This window comes from Mustela lutreola, chromosome 16, assembly GCF_030435805.1.
Source record: "Mustela lutreola isolate mMusLut2 chromosome 16, mMusLut2.pri, whole genome shotgun sequence".
NCBI classification, from domain to species: Eukaryota; Metazoa; Chordata; class Mammalia; order Carnivora; family Mustelidae; genus Mustela; species Mustela lutreola.
This window is the reverse complement of record NC_081305.1, coordinates 44507474-44533675: the sequence shown is the minus strand read 5'-3', so window position 1 is coordinate 44533675 and position 26202 is coordinate 44507474. Positions and strand designations below refer to the sequence as shown.

At 50.3% G+C, this 26202-nt stretch overlaps 1 protein-coding gene across 4 annotated transcripts in view; it reads right to left on the bottom strand.

Annotated features, from left to right (window-relative positions):
- The window catches only part of SIPA1L3 (signal induced proliferation associated 1 like 3), a 234423-nt gene that overhangs the window by 130181 nt on the left and 78040 nt on the right, over positions 1 to 26202 (bottom strand). For all 4 annotated transcript variants that reach the window (XM_059152840.1, XM_059152843.1, XM_059152844.1 and 1 more), the window contains one exon: positions 13855 to 13926. The gene's annotated coding sequence lies outside the window, so the exon portion shown is untranslated. The remainder of the gene's footprint in view (positions 1 to 13854; positions 13927 to 26202) is intronic.

The following is a 26202-nucleotide window of genomic DNA, read 5'->3' as shown; positions in this document are numbered from 1 at the left end:
TGGTTGGGGGGCGGTCACGGCACATTGATTAGGAAGCCAGATGGCCTGGGTTTGAATCCTGTTCTGCCACTTTCTAGCTGTGTGGCTCAGATGAGTGAGCTGCTTATCTGTGCCTCGGTGTCCTCATCTATAAAACTGATCCTATCTCCCTCCTGGGGCTGTTGGGAGGACTAAATGAGTCAACAATAGCCAGAACACACTTAAAGCAAGCACGGGGCCTGGATGGGGAGCCCATCTGTTTAAGAGGCTCTTTAAGAGTCTCTTGGCTGCGTGGCTAGCACAGCTAAGGAGCCCCAGTTGCAAGCTTTGTGGATTTCCTAAGACGCAAGGCACCCAACTGGAGGGAGGCCACCCTCCTGGGATCAGAACCCTCCTCGCTCTGGGAGCAGGCAGCCGCGGGCACTGCAGAGCAAGGGGCAGCGAGGGCCCCCACTCACCGAGCCACCGACAGAGGCCCCTCCAGCAGAGTGGGCGCTCAGGGTACCCGGTTATCTCTGCACCCCAGGAGTCTGACACCATGCCTAGACTGGAGGGGGCACTGGCAGAAGGCCCCCCCAGACAACTGGCCCACAAAAGCAGCTATTTCCTGGGCCAGGCTGAGGAGACAAAGGTAATTAGGAAACTCCCCTCTCTATCCTGTCCTGCTCCTCTCCGGGGCCTGGCCCAGAAGAGGGAACTGAGAGAACATTGTGGTTGGCATCTTATAAAAGAAACAGGGAACCAGGGAGGGAGGGTACTCTTGGCAGCTCTGGGTCTGGGGGGAAACAAGGCAATCTTCGTGGGGAGCGCACTGGGTCCCTTCTCGTAGAGGAAGAGCTCCTGGGTCAGCAAGGCCCAGAGACTTTCTGAGGCAGAGGCGGGGCTGCTGGGACCTGTGCTGTGGGCCTCCCTGTGGCCTGGCCTGGGCTGGCGAGCCACTGCCTTCCCAGGGAGATGTGAACCTGGAACCAGGGCACCTTCTCCTTATTGAAGGCTCCTTTCAACCCTCCACACTGAGTGGCCAGGCGACAGTGCGCTTCGAGGTACCAGGGTCCAGGGAGGGCTGGAGTGTCTGCTCATGCCACCCCTACCCCCCCGCCGGCGCCACCTTGCAGCAGCTGTCCTCCACCACCCCCAGCTTACAGAGGCGGTACACGCTGTTCCCCCACCCCACCCCCATCCCCCCAAATTGCAGTGGCAGTACATACTGTCCTAGGGAAAGGAGTCAGGACACAGAGCCTTGAAAGTGCAAGCAGGAGTTAAAAACCAAACCGAACCGAACAATATCACTGCTCTCCTTAAAACCCTTCCGTGGCTCCCAGGGGCTGTGGGATTAAAGTCTAAATCTCTTACCACAAGGCCTGCAGACTCAGCGCCGCTCCCCTATACCCCCCGCCCCGACTCAGGGTACACACCAGGTCCCTCCAACATGTTTCAGCCAAGCACCATTTCAGGGCCTCTGCACAAGCTATTCTCTCCGCCCCAGACACCTCACCCCTGGGGGAGTTCCTCTTCATCCTTCAAGTTTAGGCTGGAGAGGCACTTCTTCAGGAAAAGTCTCCTCAGACTCTCCCAGACCCACTCCCCTGCTTCAAATAAGACTCTCATCTCCCACCCTGCTACTCTCTCAAGGCAACTTGGCTTTTCCATAAGAGTTTAACTGCCAGTTAAATTATGTGGTTATTTGAGGGATGATTTGATATCTATCTCCCCCACCAGCTGGTGAGGGCCGTGAAGTCAGACTAACGGTAATGATATTATTACTCTCAACAACAGCTCACACTGATTAACACCTCTGGTGTTTCACCACATTATCTCCCTGACTTCATAGGACAGCTCTGTGGGGTCAATACTGGTATTATCCCATTTCAAAGATGGGGAAGCCATGTCAGTCCTGCCAGGGGACAACGGTTAGTTTGGGGGCACCCGATGTCTGGGTGACATTTCCGATCCTTCCTATCCCCTAACACTCACGTGGAGAGGAGGAGGGAAGAGGCTCACTGGGGACAGAAGCTTAGGTCCATAAGACATATTTTTGTCACACTCTGGAGTGACAGCCTCTGATTCCAAGGTCCCCTTCAAGTTCTGGTCCCTGTCCAAATCAGAGAAGACATTAATTTCAAACATTTTTACTGTGCAACTACAGTGTGTCAGATGTGGCCTGAGCACTAGAGACAGAGCGACAAACAGGACACACGGGGCCCCACGTTCACTCAGCTCGAGTCTGCTGGGGAGGTGAACGCATGGCCGGGTCTCGGAGCAGATCAGTCAGTGGCCGCCGTGGGGACGAGCGAGCAGGAGGAACAAACAGGTGGGGCTTGAAACTATTCTATCCTGCTCTGGTGGATCCATGTCACACATCTGTGAAAACCCACAGAACGGAGAATGCGGAGAGTGAATCCTAATGCAAATGAGGGACTTTAGCTAAGGAGAATGGACATCAGTTCATCAGCTATGACAAATGCACTACACAAAGGGGAGACATAATGACCAGGGGCTATCGAGTTGTGAGGACGACTCTCTGGGATCAAGTTTCTATGAACCTGAAACTGCTCTTCAGAAACAAAAAGCACACCCACCCCTCTCCAAAGCCATCTTGAGCCCACCCCCACGTCTCCCACTTGTCCCCCAAGTTGCCTGCCCACACCTGGCCTCTGGGCTCCGTGCTCCCTGGGTCTCGCCCTCCCCAAGCACTGCTTCCCACTCTGCTTGGCAGATTCTTCACCGTGACTCTAGACAGCTTTTTTCTTCTCCAGCAATACCCCTCCCTTGGTGATCTCGTCTAGTCTCCTGGCTTTAAATGCTGTCTTTTCGCTGAGGACGCCTACATTTCCTTCTGCAGCCTGGACCTCTCCCCTCAACTCCAGACTTGAACATCCAGGTGCCTCCTAGCTGGCTTGCCCTGCTGCTGAAAAGGCATCTGACATTTAACAGACCCAAAAGCGTATTCTCGATTCTTCATACCACCTTCGCCTTCTCGTTGCAAACCTCTACTCAGGTGGTCCTTGACTCAATGTCCTCACTCTTCACCTGGTACTGGGGCCAAAACCTTAGTGCCATCCTTCCCAGGCAGCTCCCCTGCCCCCGATCCCACCAACCCAGTCCATTCAGACTTACTGGGGGACCCACCTTGAAAATATTAGGATCTGCTTACTCCCCTGCACAGTGTCTCTTGCCTGGACCATGGACTTGGCAGGAGCTTCTGCCCTAGTTTCCTGGCTCCCACCCCTGCTCCCACACACAGCCAGAGGGGCTCTGTTAACATGACTCAGATCACGTCCGTCTTGTGCTCAGAACCTTCCCACTATACTGAGGAGAAAGCCTCAGTCCCTACAAGGCTTCCCATGGAATTCTCTGACCTCATCTCCTCCTATGTTGTCTTTTATTTTAACCACTGAGGTGGGCGTGTAATGGTGTCTCCCCGTGGTTATCATTTGCATTTCCATGATGATGATTAAGGAAGGTGAGGTATGCGTGTAAATAATAATAATAATAATAATAATAAACCAGTACCATTAACTCGGGATTAATTATGTGCCAGGCACCGTGCTAAGTGCTTTTATGCTGCGGGATCCCTTCCAAACCTCTTGGGCCAGACGTATTTTGGAATTCTGGGTAATCTGGATTTTAGACAGGCGAAAGAGCTTGCACCCCGGCAAGGCCTGGGGAAGCCTCCATCACATGGATGTTTCTGCAGCAAATAATCTGTCATTTCGGATCATGTTCCACCCAGGATGGTGGGTCTGTGTGAAATCCCTGACTCTCCACTACCATTTGAGGAGGCAGGTAGAAGCACCACCTCTAGTTTATAGACCGGGAAGTCGAGGCACAGGCAGTTTAGTGCTCTGGCCACAGTCACACAGGTGGAACTGGAAGAGTAGAGTCCCATCAAAGGCCATTTTCCCTATAGTCTTCCACCCCAGTTCTTGGGGTAGCTGACAGGAGATGAATCAATACTTGAAGGAGCGAATGAAGAAATGAATGAATAGGATTAAAAAATGGGAAAGCCATGGCGCGTCTGGGTGGCTCAGTGGGTTAAAGCCTCTGCCTTCGGCTCAGGTCAGGTCATGATCCCAGGGTCCTGGGATGGAGCCCTGAGTTGGGTGCTCTGCTCAGCAGGGAGCCTGCTTTCTCCTTTCTCTCTGCCTGCCTCTCTGCCTACTTGTGATCTCTCTCTATCAAATAAATAAATAAAATCTAAAAATAAAACAAAAAATCCCTGGGAAAGCCAGAGAACCTGGGCTCTCTGGCCAATGACTGCTCATGGCAGGAAAGTCAAAAGCACTGAGCTAATTCTGCGTTTAACCTAATCAATGTACTTTGACTCCAAGATCTGCCCAGATACAAAGACGATTCCCCCCAACACACACACAATGATCCTCAGAAACAAGAGCTGTCTTCTAGAGTTTTCGTGTTACCTTATTTCAAAAGGAGCACTATGTGGCAGAAACATATTAGCACCTAAAGGCTTAAATGACGCCAGTTTCCGTAACGATAAATAAGAGCCATGTGTTGTAACAGACTTAAAAGTATTCCCAAGGGCGTGACCTGGTCACTCCATGTGCTGTAAGTCACTTAAATAGGCTTTTTAAAGATTCTGTTATAAGGGACAGGGATAAATAACTGTAAGGAACATTCACTTATTTTAAACAAACTACTTGATGTAAAAGTCCTACGAGGCATTACACTAGAATTTGGGAAACTGAAAGAAATGTGTGTAAGATAATACTGACACCTGTCTTGAAGCAGAGTGCCACTGGGTGGGATGAAATTCCATTTTCCTCAATTTTTTATTCATATTGGAATGATTAGTCTGACTGACTTAAAAACAAGTGCTTGTGTAACCACTTTTATGTATAATTTCACATTCATTCATTTATTCCATTTTCAGCAACTGTCCTTAAGAAAATTAGTTGTGTTTTTTTTTTCCCTAAAGATTTTGTTTTTTTTAAGTAATCTCTACATCCACCATGGGACTTAAACCCACAACCCGAGATCAAGAGTCACCTCTCTCTATGGACCCAGCCAGTCAGCCACCCCTAGGGCTTTTGTTTGTTTGTTGTTTTAATTTTTTGAATGTAACAAAGTCAGTCAGTGGCTATGCTCTAGAGATTACCAATACACAACTAAAAGGGGGAATTTAAAAAACCCAACTGTCTGATATATGACTGGCTTCCTGAGGCTTGAGATATGGTTTCCAGTTGAATAAGAAAAAAACAAAACATCATACATAAGTTCAAGAAGTGCCGTATCACTGGGGCGCCTGGGTGGCTCAGTGGGTTAAAGCTTCTGCCTTCGGCTCAGGTCCTGATCCTAGGATCCTGGGATCGAGCCCTGTATCAGGCTCTCTGCTCAGCCTACCTGTGATCTCTCTCTGTTAAATAAATAAATAAAATCTTAAAAAAAAAAGAGCCGTATCACACTTTTTAGATGGACATGGAAACGACGGATGTTGGAAACACATAAAATGGCCCCAAAAATAACTCTTGCACGAAGGCTGCCTGTGAAGAGTAGAATGCTGTTTTCTGATATGTGAGAAGAAGTAAGCAACTTTTACAGTTCACCATTTTTTATTCATAATGATTCTAAATGTGTCACAAAATTAATAAACTTACAAAGAGAAGCAGACAGCTGATTATGTCCTCTACAATCCCTACACAGCTCAAGTAGTCCTCAGAACGTTCTTAAAAATCTCTTTGAAAAGACAGGGAACACCCAGTTTTAGGACACGTATGGGTTTTCTAGTACAAGTATTCAAAAAAACGGGGAAGGAACATATTAGTTTGCAAACATGATCATCTTGGAGGATTCTGGGTCCTTTGATTTTTTTCTTCTTCTCCTTTTTTTTTAAACAACCCGCAAGCATTTGATAATCAGAGATGCAAACAATATAGCTTTATACATGTGAAGCTCACCCAAGGACATGATAAAGTGGTAGTCCTCACCCTTGGCCACACCCTGGAAACATCTGGGGAGCTTTAATAGAAAAACATCCCACGCCTGGTCCCACCCTCGGTGATTCTAATGAACTGGTCCGGGGTGGGGCGGGTGTCTTAAAACTCCCCACATGACTCTAATATGCCAGTGAGGAGGAGAAACATGGAAGCAAAGTATTTCCAATCTTTTTGTTAGAATGTGTTACTAAGTGTCTTTTAGAAAACAAAAAGGTCCCATAGTCAAAGAAGCAGGATCCTTGGAGCGCCTGGGTGGCTCAGATGGTTAAGCATTTGCCTTAAGCTCAGGTCATGGTCTCAGGGTCCTGGGATCGAGCCCTGCCTCAGGCTTCCTGCTCAGCGGGGAGCCTGTGTCTCCCTCTCCCTCTACTGTTCCCCCTGCTTGTGCTCTCTCTGACAGATGAATAAATAAAATCTTCAAAAAATAGATTTCTGAACCTGTAAATGTCAATGAGGACCATGACTTGTGCGGGAAGAAGCCACAGTGCAAGGTGGACGCCTGTGTGAGTCTGTGTCTGTCTGTCTGCTCAGCATTCCTTCTCTGGAGCAGCCATGCCACTAGCAAGCCCTGTCCACTCCACCTCCCAACTGCCCCTCGTTTTCTCTCTCTCCTTGCCCCACCTTGGTCCTGTTCTCCATGGTCTCCTGTTGGGATAATGGCAGCAGCCTCCATCCCTACAATTCATTAGCCACAGAAGTGAGCTAGTGGAGGTCCTTGAAAGAGTTTGAAAAGCTTCTGCTTCCAACTGAGGCTGCCTACAGTGTCCCTCGGTGCCACACCAGGGCTGTGGACGGGGTCTGCCTTCAAGGGAGGGCAGCACCAGGGACAGCAGGGCTGTGGCAGAACAATCCTGGATCCTCCATGCTTCTGCAGAACTGCCAAGTCATGGGCCCAAAAGGCCGCCCAAAGAACCCCTGGACTTGGGAGTTGGGGAGCCCACCTGTTCCCTGACAGCTTCCACTAGCACCAATGCGGTTTTCGGTTATTTGTAGCCAAAAGCCTGTGTGCTCTACACTCTCTGTGTTAGTACCTTATCATTTCACCGAGGAAAATCACCTTATTTCTTTTACTCGCTGGCTCTAAAACAGCAGGGACATTTGCTGTCCTGTTCACCACTCTGTCCCCAGTACCTGAAATGCTGCCTGCCAAAGAGCAGGGACTTGGTATTTGCGGAAACAATGCCTGCACTCAGTGCTTGCAGCAGGGCCACAAGGTAGGTTTCCAAATACCCAACTCCTCCCCATGTCCCCTCCCTTGTCACCCTGCACTTCCACCAGCCTTCCAGCTCCTCCGAAGAGCAGAGCTCTTCCCAGTGCAGAACTCCGAGGATGCTGTTCCCTCTACCGGGAACGCTCTCTCCCATTCCATTAAGGTCTTCCCATGAAGTGGGAAGTGTCGGCCTCCCTTCAAGTGTCAGTCCTTACCACAGGCATCTCCTGACCCCTCTAAACACATCAGGCCTCTCTTGGATTTGCCCTCATGGCCCCTCCATCCGGGCATTTAGCACAGGTGCAATGACACAGCTGTTTCTGTAATTACTTACTCAGATTCTGGTTTCCTCCCCTGAATTGAGCTTGAGAAAGGCGGGGACCCCTTTGTATTTCCTAGAGGGCCTGGCACACAGAAGGTGCTTAATAAAGACCACACCTGACTATCGTGGCTAGGACACTTAGTGCTCACTGAATACCTTTCCAGCCCCCATGCTGAGAGGCAGGCCCCTGCAACAAGCTCTGGGTGTGGGTGGAAATGAGCTGTGTCACTCTGGGCCTTGGCATCTAAGTGCTGTGTGACTCTCTCATTCCCCGTCCTGCCGTGGTGACCCTGGGAGTTACGTGATCTAGTCATAGGCTTCGAGATAGGAGCCCCCATCGATCTGTGTCTCTGAGGAACAGTATAAAGCACCCCCCCCCCCGACCTGACCTGCCTGGTGTCACGAGTAAGGGAAGGACATCTGTTGGGTCCAATTTCTAGGACTTCGGGGTCAACCTGTTGCTGCAGCAGAACTTTGCCTATCACTAGCATTCCTGTGAATGGAGGCAGGCAGCTCGATGCAGAGGCAATTGTGACCACAGATGGGAGGTGAGGAGCAAGGCGATGTGGCCTCTGGCTGCCAGAAAGGAACCTCGGGGAAGGGAAGAGAGAAGGGGATGGAACAACTTGTCCCTGGGGAATCGCCACTTTTAATTCCTGATGTGAGGGATGAAAGGACCCAGAGCCCCTCACTCCCTCCAGACAGAGCCAGCCTGGGGACCCTCATCAAACACGGCTCCTTAGGGATCATGGCCAAGTCTCAGCCCCTGGGGACTGGAGGAGGTCGCTCACAAGCCAGCAACAGCCTGGAAAACCCGATTAGCTAGAGGAAGCTGAAGCAGCAAGGCTGCAGGAAAGGGCCTGGGCTAATTTGGGCTGACAACCTTCCCGCGGAATCACCCACTGGGGCTCTGCCCTCCTGGTTCCATCCCAGAGAATAAATCACACTGTCAGGTCTAATTTGGGATTCGCCTGATGGGCTGAGCAGAGCATGCATGCGTTCTGGCCACAGAGGTCAAGGGCAGCCCACACGCTAGTGGCCAGTGCTAAAAGGCCCCGGGACTACTGAGTTGGAAAAGGAAGGGGAAGCCAGCAGTCATGAGTTTCGGACACACACCAGAGCCGCTCTGCTTTGCTCCCGTGAGATTTCCGACCCGGGCCTCAGCTGTGCAAGCCCTGTTCCCAGAGCACGGCACTGCTATATCCAGCTTGGGGCCAGACACAAGGTAAACAGTCATATTTGGGAATAAGCAAGTGCTTACTAGCTTATAGGCTGGAGACTAAGCTGCCTGACACACAGTGAGGGCTACTGCATGTAAGCCATGACTGCCCACTACCTTGTCTACTATGTAACTGCTCCATGCCACCCACCGCACCACTCTATCTGAGCTCCACAATTGCTTTTCAATTCCATACAGTTAGGAGGCTCCAGGGTTAAGCTCCCTACCCCAGGCTCAGCTGGAGTCTGAAGCCTGTGCTCTTGGCCACTATGTCAAACCATTTTTGATTTTGCCATTTGGATTTTAAGAAGCTTGCCCTGAAACTCCAAGGCAGGCTCTGGTGTCCCCTCTGAGTTTCTGCAGCCCTGGGGCTTCCCGTATTATAGCTCTCCTCACTCCAGGCTGTTTTCCGACAGAGCTCTCGCTGGATAGTCTCTCCCAGAGGACATCCCTGTAAGCCCAGGGCCCAGCCCCAGACCGGGAAATGGGAAATGCCCCAAGCCTGTAAAATGGATGGATGGCGACCCACATCCCAACCCCTCATTTTATAGAGGAAGGGGTGGGAATTCAGAAAGAAGAGCTGTTAAGGGGCAGTTTCACTGAAGACAGGGGACATGGATAAGGAGAAGGTGCTCTTCGATCAGTCTCTTCCTCCTTGAAGGCCCAAAGCTGCTTCTGGGAGGCCCATCTGACCTCCAGACTGGCTAGGCAGCTCCGATGGCAGCCCACCACCCTCAGGCTTCCCCTACACAGCCCTGCCATTCACTGGATGAGGAGCCCCTGGGTGCAGGGTCCACCCTGCCATAAGCGGCCTCTCCACACAGCACAGTATAGGGCTGGGCACAGAGGAGGTGTGTGGTAAATGAATCGGCCAGCAGAACCCCAAGACAGGGAACAAGGCCAGAGCCTCACTCTAGGAAGAGGAATTAAAAGCACAGCTACAACCTGGAAAGGGGGAGGCCAGGAGAAGTCCTCTCAGCCATCGATCAGCAAGCCAGGAAGGAGGGGTAGGGTTGGTGCTGCTCACCAGGACTAGACCAGAACCAGGGAGAGGGGGTTCTCGCAGCACAGATGTGGTTCACGAGAAAGCTCTGAAATGACCGAAACTTCCCCAAAGCAAAAGATGCAGCCCCGTTCCTCCCCTGGCTGGAAGGATTTCAACCGAGGTCACAGAGCCAGCAGTCTGGGACCCTGGGACCTCTTGGGAGGTAACAAAGCACAGTGCCAACAGCCAAGGCTCTGGAGACAGACTGCCAAGGTCCCCACCCCGGCTTCTCTACTCGGTAAGTGGCTTTACCACTCTGTGCCTCAGTAAGTCATTACTGTGTGGGGGATCAGAGCAGCAACGTCATAGGGTGAGTGCGGGGCGGGAGGGGGGGTATGAGATCATGCACGGCAAGTGCTCAGGGAAGGGCTGGGCACAGAATTGGGACCCATTAGTGTTAATGATTATTGTTTTTCTTCCCCTGTGGACCCAGACACTGCTGGCCGGCCAACCCAAGTGACATGCTCAAGTCCCTTCTTCCCTGGCTTCTGCCCCAGGAGAGGCTGGAAAGCGAACTGAAATTTCCCACCTTCCTGGAGCTGGGGGAGGCCACGTGACACTTTTCTGGCCTGTGATATGTTAAGTGGAATCTTCTGGGGGGATTTTGGGAGGGGGGAATGCTTAAGCAGTCCATGACTGGAAAGCATGTGCTGCTGGGGTTGACGTTCCCCCTCCTTGTCACAGCTGGAGCCACAGGAGCAACCTTGCGACCCGGAGGGGAAGGCTGAGCAAATTCAAGAAGCTCCAGGCAGGACACCACTATCATCCCTGAATAAGCCTCCCAGCTAAGTGCCTCCAGGTTTGTTGTGACGTTAGAGAAATCAGTCCTCATCTGTTTCAACAGCTGGGTGCTGGGCTTTCTGTTGTTGCAGCTAAAAGCACTCCTGGGGGCGCCTGGGTGGCTCAGTCATTAAGTGTCTGCCTGCAGCTCAGGTCATGATCCCAGGGTCCTGGGTTCAAGCCCCACATCAGGCTCCCTGCTCGGCGGGAAGCCTCCTTCTCCCTCTCTCCCTGCTTGTGTTCCTTCCCTTGCTGTGTCTCTCCCTGTCAAATGAAATCTTAAGAAAAAAAAAAGTAAATAAAAGCACTCCTGCCTCATGCACCCACCGTAACACAAATGGCTCAGGGCATAAGTCCACACGAATAGTTTGCCAATCTCCATTTAGGTCCCTGAATGAGAACCCCGACTTAGAGGAGAAAGAGGGGGAGACGGGGGCTGAACAGTGTTTGCAAAGCCTCAGTCACCATATTCTGCTCTTCCTTTTCAGCTGCATCTAGTCCCATCTGTGCAATTATTCACTTAATATTTTCTTTAAAATACTTCATTTTCATTTAAAATTTTTTCTTTTTTTTTAAAGTAATCTCTGCACCCAGCATGGGGCTCGATCTCACCACCCCAAGACCAAGAAACACGCAACTCCACCAACCAGCCAGCCCAGGCGCCCCAAGAAACCAATTCATTTTAAACTTAAATATATAGGGGCGCCTGGGTGGCTCTGTGGGTTAAGCCTCTGCCTTCTGCTCAGGTCATGATCTCAGGGTCCTGGGATCGAGCCCTGCATCAGGCTCTCTGCTCATCAGGGAGCCTGCTTCCCCACCCCGCCACATGCCTCTCTGCCTCCTTGTGATCTCTGTCAAATAAATAAATAAAATCTTTAAAACACACACACACACACACACACACACACACACACACACACAATTTAAAAAGAAGACTACAGTACCACCAAAATGAAAAGCTGGCATCTTTTGCTGCAAAAGTAACTTAATAACTAATAATAACAAATACAATGTAAACAAACAAAACATGTTCATCCACAAATCACTGAAAATTATCTGATGTAGCATAATTTGGGTTCACTGGACTAGCGAGAATTCTTCATTTTTGCTTTCTATCGAGGAAAAAAAAAATCACAAGATCGGGCAATGCTCGGCATTTTCACAGGGCAACAGAGGGCGAGAGCTAAGGAGGGGCTGTCCCTCGGAGAGGGAACGCATTGTACTGTTCACCAGGATTCCGGAAACCCCCTTCCGAAGTGAGATAATTGATTTAGCTTTCCCACTGGCCGGTGGAAGAATTAGGTTGGGCATCTGCCATACTGCTTCTATTCGGGGCCGCCTCAGAGAGGCCTTCCTGGATTACCTTGCCTAAAATCACCCGTGTTCCCCCCAGGCAGCCCCCTTCCTGCTTTACCCGTCGCTATAGCTCTCCCCACTCGATTTCTCTTACGTTCACTTGTTTGTCTGTCTATTGCTTTGCTCTCCAGGAGAATGTTGGTTCCCACAGGGAAAGGATTCTGTTTTGTTCCTTCCTGAAGCCCCAGTGCCTAGAAAGGACATCACAGTAGGGGCTTAAATGCGTATTTACTGTTATGGTCAGGAAGCACAAGGGAAGACTGAGGAGGCATTACAGCCTGGAGGAGATGAAGGAGACAGGACAACCACACACAGTGCGCCATTCTGAGTAGGCTCCTGGGATAGAGGAGGGTCACTGGTGGAAAAGAGGAAAAACGTGACCAAACCCTGTTGCAATTAAGTTCATCGTACCGGACCAGCACTCATCTCCTGGTTCTGGTAATCACGCCACGGTGCGTAAGATGGCAGCATGAGGGGACGCTGGGTGAAGGGTCGATATGTGGGCTTCCCATATGATTTTGGCAACTTTTTTGAAACCTAAAATCTCTTCAAAATAAAAAAGGTTTGTTTTTTTCTTAAGATTTTGTTTACTTATTTGAGAGAGAGTTCTCTCTCTCAAATAAGCTGAGCTACCTGGCGACCCCCAAAATAAAAAAGTTCATAAAGAATTGTGCTAAGAAGCATTATTTGAGGGTGCCTGGGTGGCTCAGTGGGTTAAGTCTCTGCCTTCAGCTCAGGTCATGATCTCGGGGTCCTGGGATCGAGCCCCACATCGGGCTCTCTGCTCAGCAGGGAGCCTGCTTCCCTTCCCCTCTCTCTCTGCCTGCCTCTCTGCCTACTTGTGATCTCTGTCTGTCAAATAAATAAATAAAATCTTAAAAAAACAAAAAGCAGCATTATTTGACGGAAATGTGGCCCCCTGACACTGTCCCACAGACACACTCCGGGTAAGTGGGCAGAGCCTTAGGCCAGGATGAAGGGATGTGAAAAGACCCAACAAATAGCCAAGGGAGAACTGGCTGTCCAGATTCACTCAGTTCCCCAAGTTTTACTCCCTGGTTCCTGCAGCTTGGCCAGCAGCACTGCCTGCGTACAGAGTCCGGATGCCAGAAACTGGCCTCCACTTTCCATACTGTTAGGGTCATTTGGTGCTTTGAGGATCAGACAATACCCCCACTCCTGCTGCCTCCAAGCACCTTGCCTGCAACCTGCCAACATAGGTCGGTATCCCCATTTACAGATGCCCCACTAGCAACTGGAATGCCACGGCTCAGTCTACGCCAAAGAAACAAGAGAGGATGTTCACTAGCAAAGACCCCAGGAACCCAATTATAATATATTCAAAATCTTTTCTACCACAAAATCTATTTACTATACATACATATTTTAATACTGTGTAAGTACCTGTACTGTATCTTTAGCCCAAAAGGAAATGGCACATCTGCATGGGGTGGACAGGTGAGGGTGGCGGTGAGGGGGCCACTCTGTACCTTGATGGGGGTGATAGCCGAGTGCATTTCCTTACACCCGAAGAACTGGACATCAAAGAGGGACCTTTATTCTGGGTAAATTTTAAAAATTCAATGGAGTTAAAATTGAAATTAAAACTGAATTTTAAAAAACGTGTGCTATACCGATAGATGCGATGACCAAAGATCTCAAAGCTCCGCCGTTGCTGGGCATGGTAGGAAACGTGCCCACGTGGAGCGTGGCCTCTTCCCTCCTCAGAATGAGAAGCAGGGAGTGTGCCTCTGCGGGAGGGGGGCCGTTCATGTGCGGGAGGAGGTCTGACAGGACGCCCCCCGCCCCCGACTGCTGATGTAACCAACTCCCAGGGAGGACAGCAGGCTTGCAGGTGACACGTAGGACAGTGAAGGAGACTTACATGTTCCCCTTGATACTTTTTTAAAGTAATTTTTAAAAATAACAAGAGGCCTACGTGTCCCAGCCGCAACATTTAAGGAAACAAAAGAGTCACACTGTACTCACCCTCCGTGTGTTCCAGACACTAGTGATCCCTGAGGGTCCCAGGAGAGCTGAGGCTGGTCAGAGGCTGCACATCTGCGGAGAAGAACAACACGAGGTCACGTCTTTGGCCAACCTGAGCCTTCCTGCTCCAGTTTCTATCAGTCACAAACCCATTCCCTCAACGAATATTTATTGAATACGTGCTCTTGGCTAGCGACCAAGGGAACGCCAGTGACCAAGCCAAAGTCAAAGCCGCTGTCCTCAGAGAGTAGATAATTCCAGGAAAGGAAGAAGACAACAAACAAATAATGTGGAGTTAGGGAGCGGTGAGTGTCTTGAGGGAAACCAAACAGGGTGAGCAGAGTGATGGGACCGTTGCTTCCCAGACTAGTCAGAGGAAGCCTGAGAAGAGGACAGACACGTTAATGCAGGAAACTGTGACTATCTGGGCAAGAGACTTCCAGGCCACAGGGATGGCCAGTGCAAAGGACCTGAGGCAAAGTATGCGTGTGGAGCATTGTAGGAGAGGCAGGAGGCCTGTGTACCCGGCGCAGGGTGAGTGAGGGGATGAGAGCAGGAAGGTGACAGGGGAAGATGGAAGGCCACTATGTGGATATTTCCTTCAGACAACTATGAGCAGAGGAGTGGCATTTGTCCAGCCTTAACTTCATATTATTAATTTATGTTTTAAAATATTCAGTATGGTTGTTCATATATGAATGGATATTTCAGTGACAACTGAAATTTTATTAATTTATGTTTTTGAATATTTAGTAGGGTTGTTCATATTTAAATGGATATTTTATGGATGAATGAATGTCTCCAGGCTGAGCAGCCACTGTCTGTATTGTTCACCCTCACATTTCAGTTGTGAGGTAGGCTAGGTACTCACTAAGGCAGGGAGGTGAGATCTGAGGGGATAATCTAGAACCTTCCTACAGGGAATGTCCATTAAGTTAATGACTCTCACTCCGCAGCTGCCAGGCTCTGTCCTAGCAGACACACGCTGACTCATTTCACTCTCTCAATAACTCTAAGAAATAGACATTATGCTTTCGTCTGTGCTATGGAGAAGGTAACTGAGGCACAGAGGGGGTAAAGAGTCCATTGGCTGAGGCTACCCAGCCAGTCAGAAGTTTATTACAGCTGGATGAACCCAGGCAGCCTGGCTCCAGGGCCTGCTCCTGACTACTCGGCTGGGCCAATGGTCACGGTGGTCCACGAAGAGCGCTAACTACAGGCTAACAATGCCTCCCTGCCCCACCTCCCCAGCACCAAAATGTCTGAACGCTACCCAACACTAAGGCCAAGCTCAAATTCTAGCCAGCTCAAGGAAGCTCCCAGAAGGAAAACTAGCAAGCAACTAGCCAACTTTCCAGAATCCAAGAATCAGGTTATCTTCAATAATCTTGCCCCTAGAGGCTCCTGGAGAAGCCAAAAGGGCTTCTCAGCCTTTCCTGTGCCACAGACCCCCATTGGCAACCGGCTAAAGAAGAGTATAGACTCCTCCTTAGAATCATCTTTTTAAGTGCACAAAATACAACACACAAGGTTATAAAGGAAACCAATTATACTCAGATATCAAAGTATCTGCAGAAAAAAACCCCTAATCTGAGATACAGTAATATTCGTGCTTCTTTATGAATGCTTTAAATTACGAGATCCTAGTGGTGGGTCTAATAACTAGAGTAATTTAGAAACAGATGGGTGTAAATGATATTTTGCAATATCTCCAACAACTGTAATGTGATACTGAAATATTTTTACTTTCTTGTGGCGACAAAGTCACAGTTACTGCCAGTACAATGTGGCCTGTGCCCCTCATTGGGAAGGAAAGGAAATGCTTAATTTCAGACAGTAGAGGAAATAAAGACGTAACTTCTTCCCCCAGCCAACTTCATGGTCCTCTGAATTCCGTCCTTGGATGGAAGGGTCCAAGGACCTGGGATGAGGAAACCTGAAGCCAGACACCAGCTAGAGTGACGATGGGACAGCAGGTCCCCAAGGAAGATAATAACCAGTGAGTGTGGGGACAGACTCAGATCTTTGTGAGCACCTACAGTTTGGGTCTACCCTGCATTCGTCTCCCTCTCTGAGTCAGTCCCCTGAACCTGACCTTTCCCTGTCAGCACCTGGGACTCCTATGGGAATGCCCCCCACCTCCACCATGAGCTGGAAGGGAACTGAAAGGGTGGTCATATGATCCAGACCGGGCCAGTAAAGCCACTTGAACCTCCTTGTCCCTGCTCCTGGCCTCAGAGAGAGTTTAGGGTGGCCCTGGCATTGAAGCCAAGGTGATTGGCTTCAATAAACAGTGGCCTCAGGCCATGTCCTGGGACTATAGGAAAGTGATGGTTCGTTTCTCCTGGAGCACTGCTTAGCTGGTTGGATAAATACGTGGAGCTGCCTCAGAGCTTTTCTGACAACAAAACCAACACAGGGGCATACAGAGCCAGGAAGAAGGAAACAGGGCCCTGACCACCTGGGAGGCTCTGGATCTAGCCACACCTGAAGCTGTTCAGTACAGACTGTCCCAGACCTTGAGTTGAAACACTTCCTTTGATACCTAAGCAGGCTGACTTGAATTTCCATTTGTTCACAAAACCAAACGACTCGATTAACACTGAAGGACAGAGTTGAGTGCAGTTCTTGACAATTCCCATAGCTCACTACCAAGCCATTTAGGAAAGCACAAAATAAAATTAGATACAGTTACTGTACATAGAAACACCAAACAGAAAAACACATAGTCTTTAAAAGCTCAGAAACAGTCTCTTGGGTAGTTGCTTTGCCTGCGCTGGTCTATGAAGCCCTGACAATCATGGGTTTTAAGATGCTTTGCAGGGCAGAAGGGAATCAGAGGCACCCAGAACATTTCCCTTTATCGCCAGACTTTCCATTAAGAAAAAAAGTCTTGGGATGATCGGGAGGCCCCTGCAATAAAGCTCCTATAAAATTTTAATAGCTGCCTTTTTAAATGACAGTGGAAATTGCTTTTCTGCCACTCACATTCTCCCCCTCCCCTTCTCTAAAGTGAGGTCTATGGCTCTTAATAAGCACATCAGCAGTGATGTGTGGCGGGGGGAGCTGTCCTGTCCCTCAGTATGGGGTCTCATGGGGAGGACACTGAGGGGTTGGGGCCAACGGCAGCAAAGGTGGGCTATGGGGCCAGCAATTCAGCCAGGATCCCAGAGCTCCCAGTGAAGTCCCTCTTCATACCACCTGGGAAAGAAGGATGGCCTTGGAATTGCTCAGTGGTCCCAGCACACCCACCACAGCCACAGCCCAGCTGGCCCACTTGTCTGTCACACAGGCCACACTCATAGGGCCACACATCTCGCTTCCTAGGGTTTGCCCCAAGAAACAGAATCCCAGAGGACAGCACCTGGGGGTGAGAGGGTATCTTGGCCTGACTCCCAACCTGACTGGTTCCTCCCCTCGGCCACAGTGATTGGCTCTGGGAGAGACACAGGGTCCAAGCAGGGCCAATCAGTGTAGGTCCTGGAAAGTGTGTGGGAAGTACTGGGGGGAGGACCTGGGATAGAAGGCAGGGGCTGCTGAGGGCTCTCTGCCACCTGAGAGGTGGGGGGCATCGGAGAATGAAGTCAAAGCTGAGAGAGACAGAGCCCGGAAGTGGAGAAGGGTGTGTTCCTGACGACACCTGAGTGTTGACTCTGGTCAGGCCAGCCTGGGGACTTTCAGGTCCTAGAGCCATTAGCTTCCCTTTGCAGCTCCAGTTAGTTTGCGCTGGGAAGATCCTGTCTCTTACAAGACAGAAATAACTGACTGATGCAACCGGAAGGGAACCTCAGCAATCAATAGCGCATTCCTTCATGTTTGGGTGACTGGGATCCTTTCTAAGCTGAAAGGATCATGTCTCTCCAGAAAACAAAACAAAAACACTGTTTCATCAATGACAAAGGCCTCTCTAAAGACCCCGTCGGTAGGAAATGGGTGAAGAACAACCCGACCTAGACTGAACTGCCCACTTGATGGATGAGGAAACTGAGGCTCAGAACGCTCATGTGACTTGTGTGGGGCCCAGGCCTAGCTGGAGGCAGAGCCAGGCCCCTCCAGAACCCGAGGAGGTGCGGTCCTCAGGGGGGACACTACAGAGGGAAGGGGAGGCAGCGGGTGAGGCTGCAGGCCCCCAGACCCCTGTTCACCGACGGCTGCTCCCTCCGCTTTAAAAACTGGGCTTTCAGGGGAGTATCTGACAGAAGATCCGCTGCTCCACAGTAACAGGGACAACCAGTCTCATACCACGTTTCAAAGTATTTACATGCTACTGCCCTTGGTTTTGATGCTCACTGTAATCTTGTGAAGCAGGCATTTCAGCCACTTACACCTCTCCACTCCCCTCTGCCTGGTCCTCCTGGAAGACCAAGTGAAGATGCGGTTGCTAATCCTATGGGTCAGAGAGTCTGACTGCCGGCACCTGCTCTCCCAGCGGGCAGGCTTGTGAGCCCCAAAGCCTAGCACCATGCCTACGTGCTCTTTTCTCTCACTGCACCCAGAGATAGCAGCTTTCTCCTGTGCTTTCTGTCTTGGAACAGGACACACACTCTGGGCAGTGTTCAGCAAACCCCTAAGAGGGCCTGGCCACATGTACCCGCCTCTCCTGACCAAACGCTGATGTGGGCAGCCAGACCTTTGTCCTCCATGCAGCTCATCGTGTAAGCGGCGGATGGAGGAACCCGGCTCGCTGGGGCTTTTTGCTAGAAGCTGCTTTCTCCTTTCCAGACTTCACCAGGGCTTCACATTGGGGCATCAGGGGCCTATAATAAAGTGGTTCCATCATCCTTCATTTAGAGAAGATTCTCATTATACCCATCCTCACCTCGTCTTTGAAAGAGGGATTTGCAAGAGTGATAGGAAGATACCTGTTCATAGAGGTGGGCCTTTACCCTCCTGCCAACAAAGCAAAGCTGCTGTGTGCAAAGACTCTGCCTTGGGAAAAATCTAGGTCCTCGGCTGCGATACTGTACGGCAGCCGCTGAGATCATCTTGCAATTAATCATGCTTTCTCTGATGACCTATATTCTATTAATAACACACTAACGACTTAGTGCTAGTTTTTTCATTGATTGATTCAGTCCGCAGATAATGACTGAGGCTGGTGCACTGACTTGGAGGGTCTTATGTCCTTGTTTCCTGTCCTCCCCCCCCACCGAAAAGAAGGATCACAGAACAGGAAGGACTTCTCTGTGCCGGGGGCGTCCCATGGCCATTCCGCCTCCAGCCTCACCCAAGCGACTCCGTTGAATTGTGACATAAGACAGATGTCTGCGGAGAACTACTGAGGCAAAGCGGCATTGTGTGACCGTTTCCCGCACAGCAGCCTGGCCAGAACGTCGGACTTGGACACACCCAATGTACTAAAGCCGCAGACTGAGGGGAACTCTCTGTCACCGCGGGTGGGAGCACACATAGGAAGAGACATTTTGAGAGAGCGGTTGGCAATTTCTTGTAAAGAGGAAGAGACCGTAACCTCAGTGACACACTTCACTTCCCCACTGGCTGGGGTCTGGGATTCCCTGCTGAGTTCCCAGACCCATGTGGCCTTGCAAATTCTCACTCTGGCCTGAAGCACGAGGTTTTTGCTTTATTTGACTACATGCCAGGCGCTCTGTTCAGTTAACTATCAACCCGTTTAACCCTTAGAACAGCCCTGTGAAAAGGATCTGGTAGCATCTCCATTTTTAACCAACCAGCAAACAGAAGCCACAGAGAGGTAACTTGCCCAAGATCCTAGAGCAAGGTGATGGCACACCCAGTGGGTCTGGCTCATATCTTCATGTTAGTGTAGGTGAAGGCTTCTCCTTCAGGGATTTGAGGAGCGTGTTCTCCTCATAAAAAGGGTCAGCCTCGGGCGCCTGTGTGGCTCAGTGGGTTGAGCCTCTGCCTTCGGCTCCGGTCATGATCTCAGGGACCCGGGATCGAGTCCCACCATTGGGCTCTCTGATCGGCAGGGAGCCTGCTTCTCCCTCTCTCTCTCTGCCTGCCTCTCTGCCTAGTTGTGATCTCTGTCAGATAAAAATAAAATCTAAAAAAAAAAAAAACACGTGGTCAGCCTCTTTCCCATAGTCCTTCGTCCCTTTCCCCATCTGTCTTGTTCCAGCTTGGAATGCGGAGGTAACACTTGGATTTGAGAGCGTCCATCTTGTCCCCAGAACACCAGTCTGCCAACAGAGAAGGACTCAACTCTTCAGGTGCCCCGGCCCCCCAGGGAAGGTGGGTGCAGCAGCCATCTGTGGCCAGGAGGGGGCAAGAGAGCCAGAGCAGGGCTGGTGTTCACTTTGCCCTCTGCCACGCCACAGAACCACATCATTGGACACATCTTTTGTACCAAAATGACGGCACCACTTCAGACCCATACTTGCAGCCACAGGCACGCCTAACTAATACTTCACCCTGTCACAGCTGGCCTCTGGCGGCCCTGTGCCCGTGCCGTGCCACCCCCCAGAAGGTTCTCATAGCCACTAACACAATACAAAGTGTCTCCAAAGGACTCGGCTCAGGGATGAACTTTGGGAATCAGATTTCCACTAAGCATGAGTGATCACAGGCATCTAGAGAGGACTTGGGTGCCTGAATTAACTCCCCGAGGACCTGAATTTGGAACAGCCTTCCTTCTCCCTGTGGGCGTCTCAGAGTGGTCAAGGAGACTGCGATTCTAGGGGCCAAGTCCGGCCCACTGGCACCACACTGTGCTCTGCTGGCACCAGGCTCACAGGCTGGGGAAATCCTGCATAGCTTGTGAATCCTTTTTCCTCCTGTCACCAGCCATTTGCTGGATGTGCCAACAGTTAAACCCCTTCCTGCACTCCATAAAAACAGCCCGTCAGTGTGGCTGACTGTTGGGTGCTTTTCCACAAAGCAGTCCCCAGATCTCAGCTAATCAGATGGAAGGTAGAACAGTGGTCACTCTACCAAAATAGGTCAGGCTTTATTTGTTAATCCTCTTATTCACCATATATTGAAAGGAAAGAATGAAAAAAACATTATTAGCAGCAAGACCATGTAGGGTTGTTACTCAACCTATCAGTGCCTCAGTTTGCTCACCTATAAAATGGGGATAATAATAGGGGTGTTGTAAGCACTACGGAAATTACTCCATGAAAAATTTTTAGAGCAGAACCCGTCATGTAGTAAGCGTTCAATAAAGGTAAGCTAACGTTTATTCTTCTTGCTGGTGACATGGTAAATTTCTTACATTGAAGGCCCATGAAAAGCTTCAAAACCCCCTTCTCTGCAGAGAAAGGCATTGTTCTGATTCTGGCCACGTAGGGAAGGAAGGGAGCCTGAAGGTCCAGGCCAGGGAGGAGAAGCTGGCTCCAGGGCCGAGGGTCCTGTGGGCAGAAAATGGACCTACTGGGTGCTGGCTGCCCGCCCAGCAGACATTCTCCCCTTTCTTCTCCAGGTGCTCGGTTAACACCACATCTCCTGACCTGCCCGGCAGCTAGGGGTGACCAACAAGAGGTGGGACTTCAAGGAAAATTCCTCACCAGAGCCCTGGAGCCGGACTATGCTTTTGTGCCCATCCCCCCAACCCCAATTCCCACCTGGCTTCGACTCACTGGCTTGACTCCAGAGGCCATACTGGACCACAATGCCACTTTAAGGATGAAGGCCTTCTGCTGGGGACGGTGAGGCAGAAAGACAGAAGGATCCTGTGGAGCTGCCACACCAGCCCTGGGCTGCCAACCTCTGGACACTTTGCTCACAGGAGCAACGATCTTCTGTGGAATTTGTACTGGTGTTATTTCGACTCCGCTACCGGCAGCCAAGTGTACTTTCAGACGATACTGTGGCCTTACGCAGCAGATGGTCAGTGGGAGAGCCTTCTACGCCAGAGAAATCCCTCTAGAAACCAGCCACCATGTAGAGTGCTCACAGGCTTTAGAGGACCCTCGATCTCTTCTCAGCACTGGGCAGAAAGCTAGACGCAGAATTTCCCACTGAACGGGGTTACCACCATTTTGCCTTATGAGGAGGTAAAATAAGAACTAGGGGAGATCTACTGGGTCATTCGTTCAGCAATTATTAAGCACTACTGTACGCTGGACACTGTGCGTGGTAGGGCGCTCGATACAGTAGACAAAGCAGGCACCATTCCTGTCCTTACGAGCCTTACCAACTAGAACGGGGGACAGAAAATAAATAGAAGAACAAATACTTTTTTGAGTGGAAATGGTAAGAAGAACCATTCAGGAAATGCAGGTGGATTTTATGTATGTATGTATTTTATGTATGTATGTATGTATGTATGTGGATTTTAGCTCAGAGCTAAAGAGAAAGGAGAAGGAAGCCATTTGAAAAGTGGAAGTAAGGGACGCCTGGGTGGCTCAGTTGGTTAAGCAGCTGCCTTCGGCTCAGGTCATGATCCCAGTGTCCTGGGATCGAGTCCCACATCGGGCTCCTTGCTCAGCAGGGAGCCTGCTTCTCCCTCTGCCTTTGCCTGCCATTCTGTCTGCCTGTGCTCACTCTCTCCCCCCCTCTCTCTCTCTGATAAATAAATTTAAAAAAAATTTAAAAAAAAAAAAAAAAGAAAAGTGGAAGTAAGAACACCCCAGGATGTCCATCAACTGAAGAATGGATAAACAAAACGTGACACATCCACACAATGGAATAGTATTCAACCAGAAAAAGAATGAAGTACTGGTTCGTGCATGATGTAGATGAACACTGAAAACATCATGCTGAAAGAAGCCAGTCATAAAAGACTATGGACTGCAGGATTCCATTTACATAAAATGTCCCAAAGAGGCAAATCCATAGACACAGAAAGTAGATTAGTGGTTGCCAGGGGGTGGGAGGAGGGAGGGTGGGGGGGTAGTGACTGCTGATGAGTACAGGTTTTTTGGGGAGAAGGGGCAATGAGAACGTTCTGGAATTAGATACTGGCGATGACTGTACAACCTCGTGAATACACCAAAACCCACTGAATTGTCTACTTTAATAAGGGTGGATTTTATGGCCTGTGAATTATACCTCAATTAAAAGACACTCGAGGGGCTACACTGATTCAATTGCTGTGTCGATAATATAGTTTCTCATGAAAGTATAAAAAAAAAAAAACAAAAGAAAGAAAAGAAAGAAAAAAAGAGTATCCCAGGAGATGGAGGAGAATGTGAGAGTCTGTTCAAGGGAACCCACAGGAGGCCTGCGTGGCTAGATCGTTGTGGCCCAGCTCAGACACATGCTTGTTATTCTAAGTCTGATGGGGAGCAGGAACGTGACATGTCCTGATTTACATTTGTGAAAGATCCCTCTGGTTCTTGCAGAGAGACTGTCGGGGTTCAGAAGAAGCAGGGAGAACAACGAGGGGGCCGCTGCGTTGTGCAAGGAGAGGCGGTGGTGGCTGGGACCAGGCTGGCGGCAGAGGGATGGGAAGGAGGAGGCTGGTAAAGACGTGAATTTCAAATCAAGGACACGCAGGCCTTGCTGATGGGGTGGCCGGGAGGGTTAGACCAAAAAGGAAGACGGCGCAGGTCTCGTGAGTTTTTCCAGAGTGGTTTTCTGCCAGATTCAGACTGCACAGAACAAGAGCAGGTCACCAAATGTCTGTTAAATGAATTGAATAAATGAACAAAATCACTGCCTGGCTTTTTCGGGCTGGGGACACATTTTTGTATTTTCAATAAAGATGTTAAATTCTCTCTTTCCCCATGTATATATACATATAGAAACATCTATATGTCCTCACCTTACCTTACCCATTCCTGTGTCTCTCCCATCCACTGGCAGAGAGTGGCCACTAGACAGCATCGACTACCCATCTGCTCAAACCAGAAACCTGAGGGTTGTCCTTTTATACATATAGAAACCCTGTGCGGGACAGAGCTGCTAAGTCGGTGACAAGCGGACCCCTCTACCTCTGAGGTGGGCAGAGGAGCGGATAAGCCAGGAAGAAGGCAGCTCTTACTTCTGGTGAAACTGTAGGAGGGGAGAGAGGAAGAGATGCTGCTCCAGAGACAGGAGGTGTCCCCTGACTTGTTAGAGGGAGTGGGCAGGGTGAGGGACACAGTCAAGAGGGGGAGCAAGCACCGTGAATAAACATGGTCTAGTCAGCGAGCCTCTATTTGCCCCTTCGAGCTTTCCCTGCCACTGCAAGTGCAGCCCAGCACAAGACAAGTTATAACCCGAATGGGTCATTAGCCCCAATGCACTGCAGCCATACCCATTCTGAGGGCAACACCAGAACCCCGGAAGAATGCATCCTTATTCTGGAACCAGAAATTGGAAAAGGGAAGGCACGTGGCATCTCACAGAGCCACGGCTGCTGCCGTCACAGGCCACGGCGCACACAGTGCCCCCGGTCTAGTGCCATGCAGTGGTCTTGCCGGGGTGTGCCCACCCAGAGCCTTCCTTCTGGTTCCACGCTCCCCACCAACAGGGTTCATCTGGTTTAAGAAGAGGATGTGAGAAACATTTTACGGGTGGCTCGTGTGCGGTGGGCTTGGTTGTGGACGTAAGGCAGGCTCGTCTGTGCTGCCTGTCCCATGAAGCTGCATCTGGAGCGCAGCCAGGGCCCCCGATACCTCGACTTTCTAGAACTCCCCCGTGTTATTCTTACTGGCGGCAGATCTGGTCGTGCTGAACGCTTCAAACAGCTGAACTCTGCATGTTTCATTCTACAAAGACTGGAAGGAGGACAAAGTGCTTGTCATGGTCGGTTAGAAGGGACTTCTCACGCGGTACCCACGCTCGCCTCTCCTAGTCTGACCAAGGTCCGGGTGTGTGTTCTCCAACAGCAATGCCATGGACGTTCCACCTGCCAGCTGGGGCACCCTCCCAACAGGTCCCTAAGGTGGACCGAGAATGAGGGTACGATACCACCACTCAAACACATAAAATGCATAAGCTTTTGTCACTGGACTTTCCATAAGTGGGATCATATCGCTTGACTTCTCTGAATCTTGCTTTCCCTTAAACATATCACGAAAAAGCCTCCAAATCAACGAGCAGGCTTTCACCCACTCTTTTTAGCAGTGGATATTCCACAGTACAGATGTGCCCGGTTCTACTCTATCATTCCCTGAAAAATGGGAATTTTATTTCCAGGGTTTTATTCGTTTGCCACTGCAAACCATTCTGTAATGAACATCTTTTGGTACTGGGGCCATTTCTTTCCTGTAGGGTAGATTCTCAGGAGTGGAGGTGCTGCGCTGAAGGCTATTTATGGAATATTAGATAGTTCTCTTATGGAATGGTTCCAAGATCAAGATGTAGAACTGTGTGTGTAGGACGTGCTTATCTTTGGGTTCAGTAACTCTGGAAGAACACACCTGAAAAATGGGTGTCCTCACGGGAGGGGAACTAGGTTATAATGGATGATGGGATGGGGGTGGGGAGAGAGCCACCTACTTTTCACCGTCCCTCCTTTTGGGTGTCATTTGAATGTTTTATCACGTGCATATACTGCTCATTCAAAAATAAATAAAAATTCTTTTTCAGGCTGTCTTCTAAAGAGGTTGCGATGATTCACACGTCCTCTGGCAGCTGGGAGAGTACTCAGCTGAGCTCATTAATGCCCTACATTTTTCTCCTTCAAGGTTGTCCCCTTCTGACCCCCCCCCCTTTTTTTTTAACCTAGCCGGGGCTGAAACGTGTCAGATTTTACCTTCCCGTGATCCACAATTCCTCCTATTCCACAGCCCTTGGGCGGGCAGAAAGCAGACTTCCCGAGGTACTCATCTTGACAAGGCAGTGTGGCCAGCCCCTCCAATAGTGTCAGAGAGGAGCCCGAGTCAGGGTGGGAGCCAGATCCTCAGGGGCCGGAGGGCACCCACGGCTCTCTCTCTTCGGATGCTTGCAGGCCACACTGTTTTAAACTCACGCTGACTGAGCTGCCCCAAATGCCTAAAGTCTCTCAGAGAGGGCCAAGGAGGAGGCCAGCAGCAGCTGCGGCTGCCCGAGGGACCCACACTCTCAAGAACAAGGCCAGAGACAAGAAACAGGAGGGAACAGGGGACAAAGAACACAAGCAAATCCAGCTCATACAAGTGAGAGGGCTTCTCATTCATCCACTTCCTATAGGCCAGGCAGCCTCGATGGCTTGGTTCTCAACCAACGGCCTCACCAGCCAATGCTTTTAAGCCCCGCCGTGGGTCGTGAGACAGGACACCAAAGCTGACCCCATGCACAGCAAGGTTCACGCGCTGGGCAGTAGCTTGGACAGGAGCACCTGTTGCTCCATTGCTGGTGGGCACCCGGGACTAACCTGCAGAGGGGACGGGACTGGAGGCGAAAGCAGCTCTGGGGAAGATGGGGGATGGGAGAACATGAGAAAACATCTCAAAATAGGCAGCGGATCCACCCATGCAAGTGGTGAATTCAGGTCCTGTGCTCCCGTGCTGCAGCCTA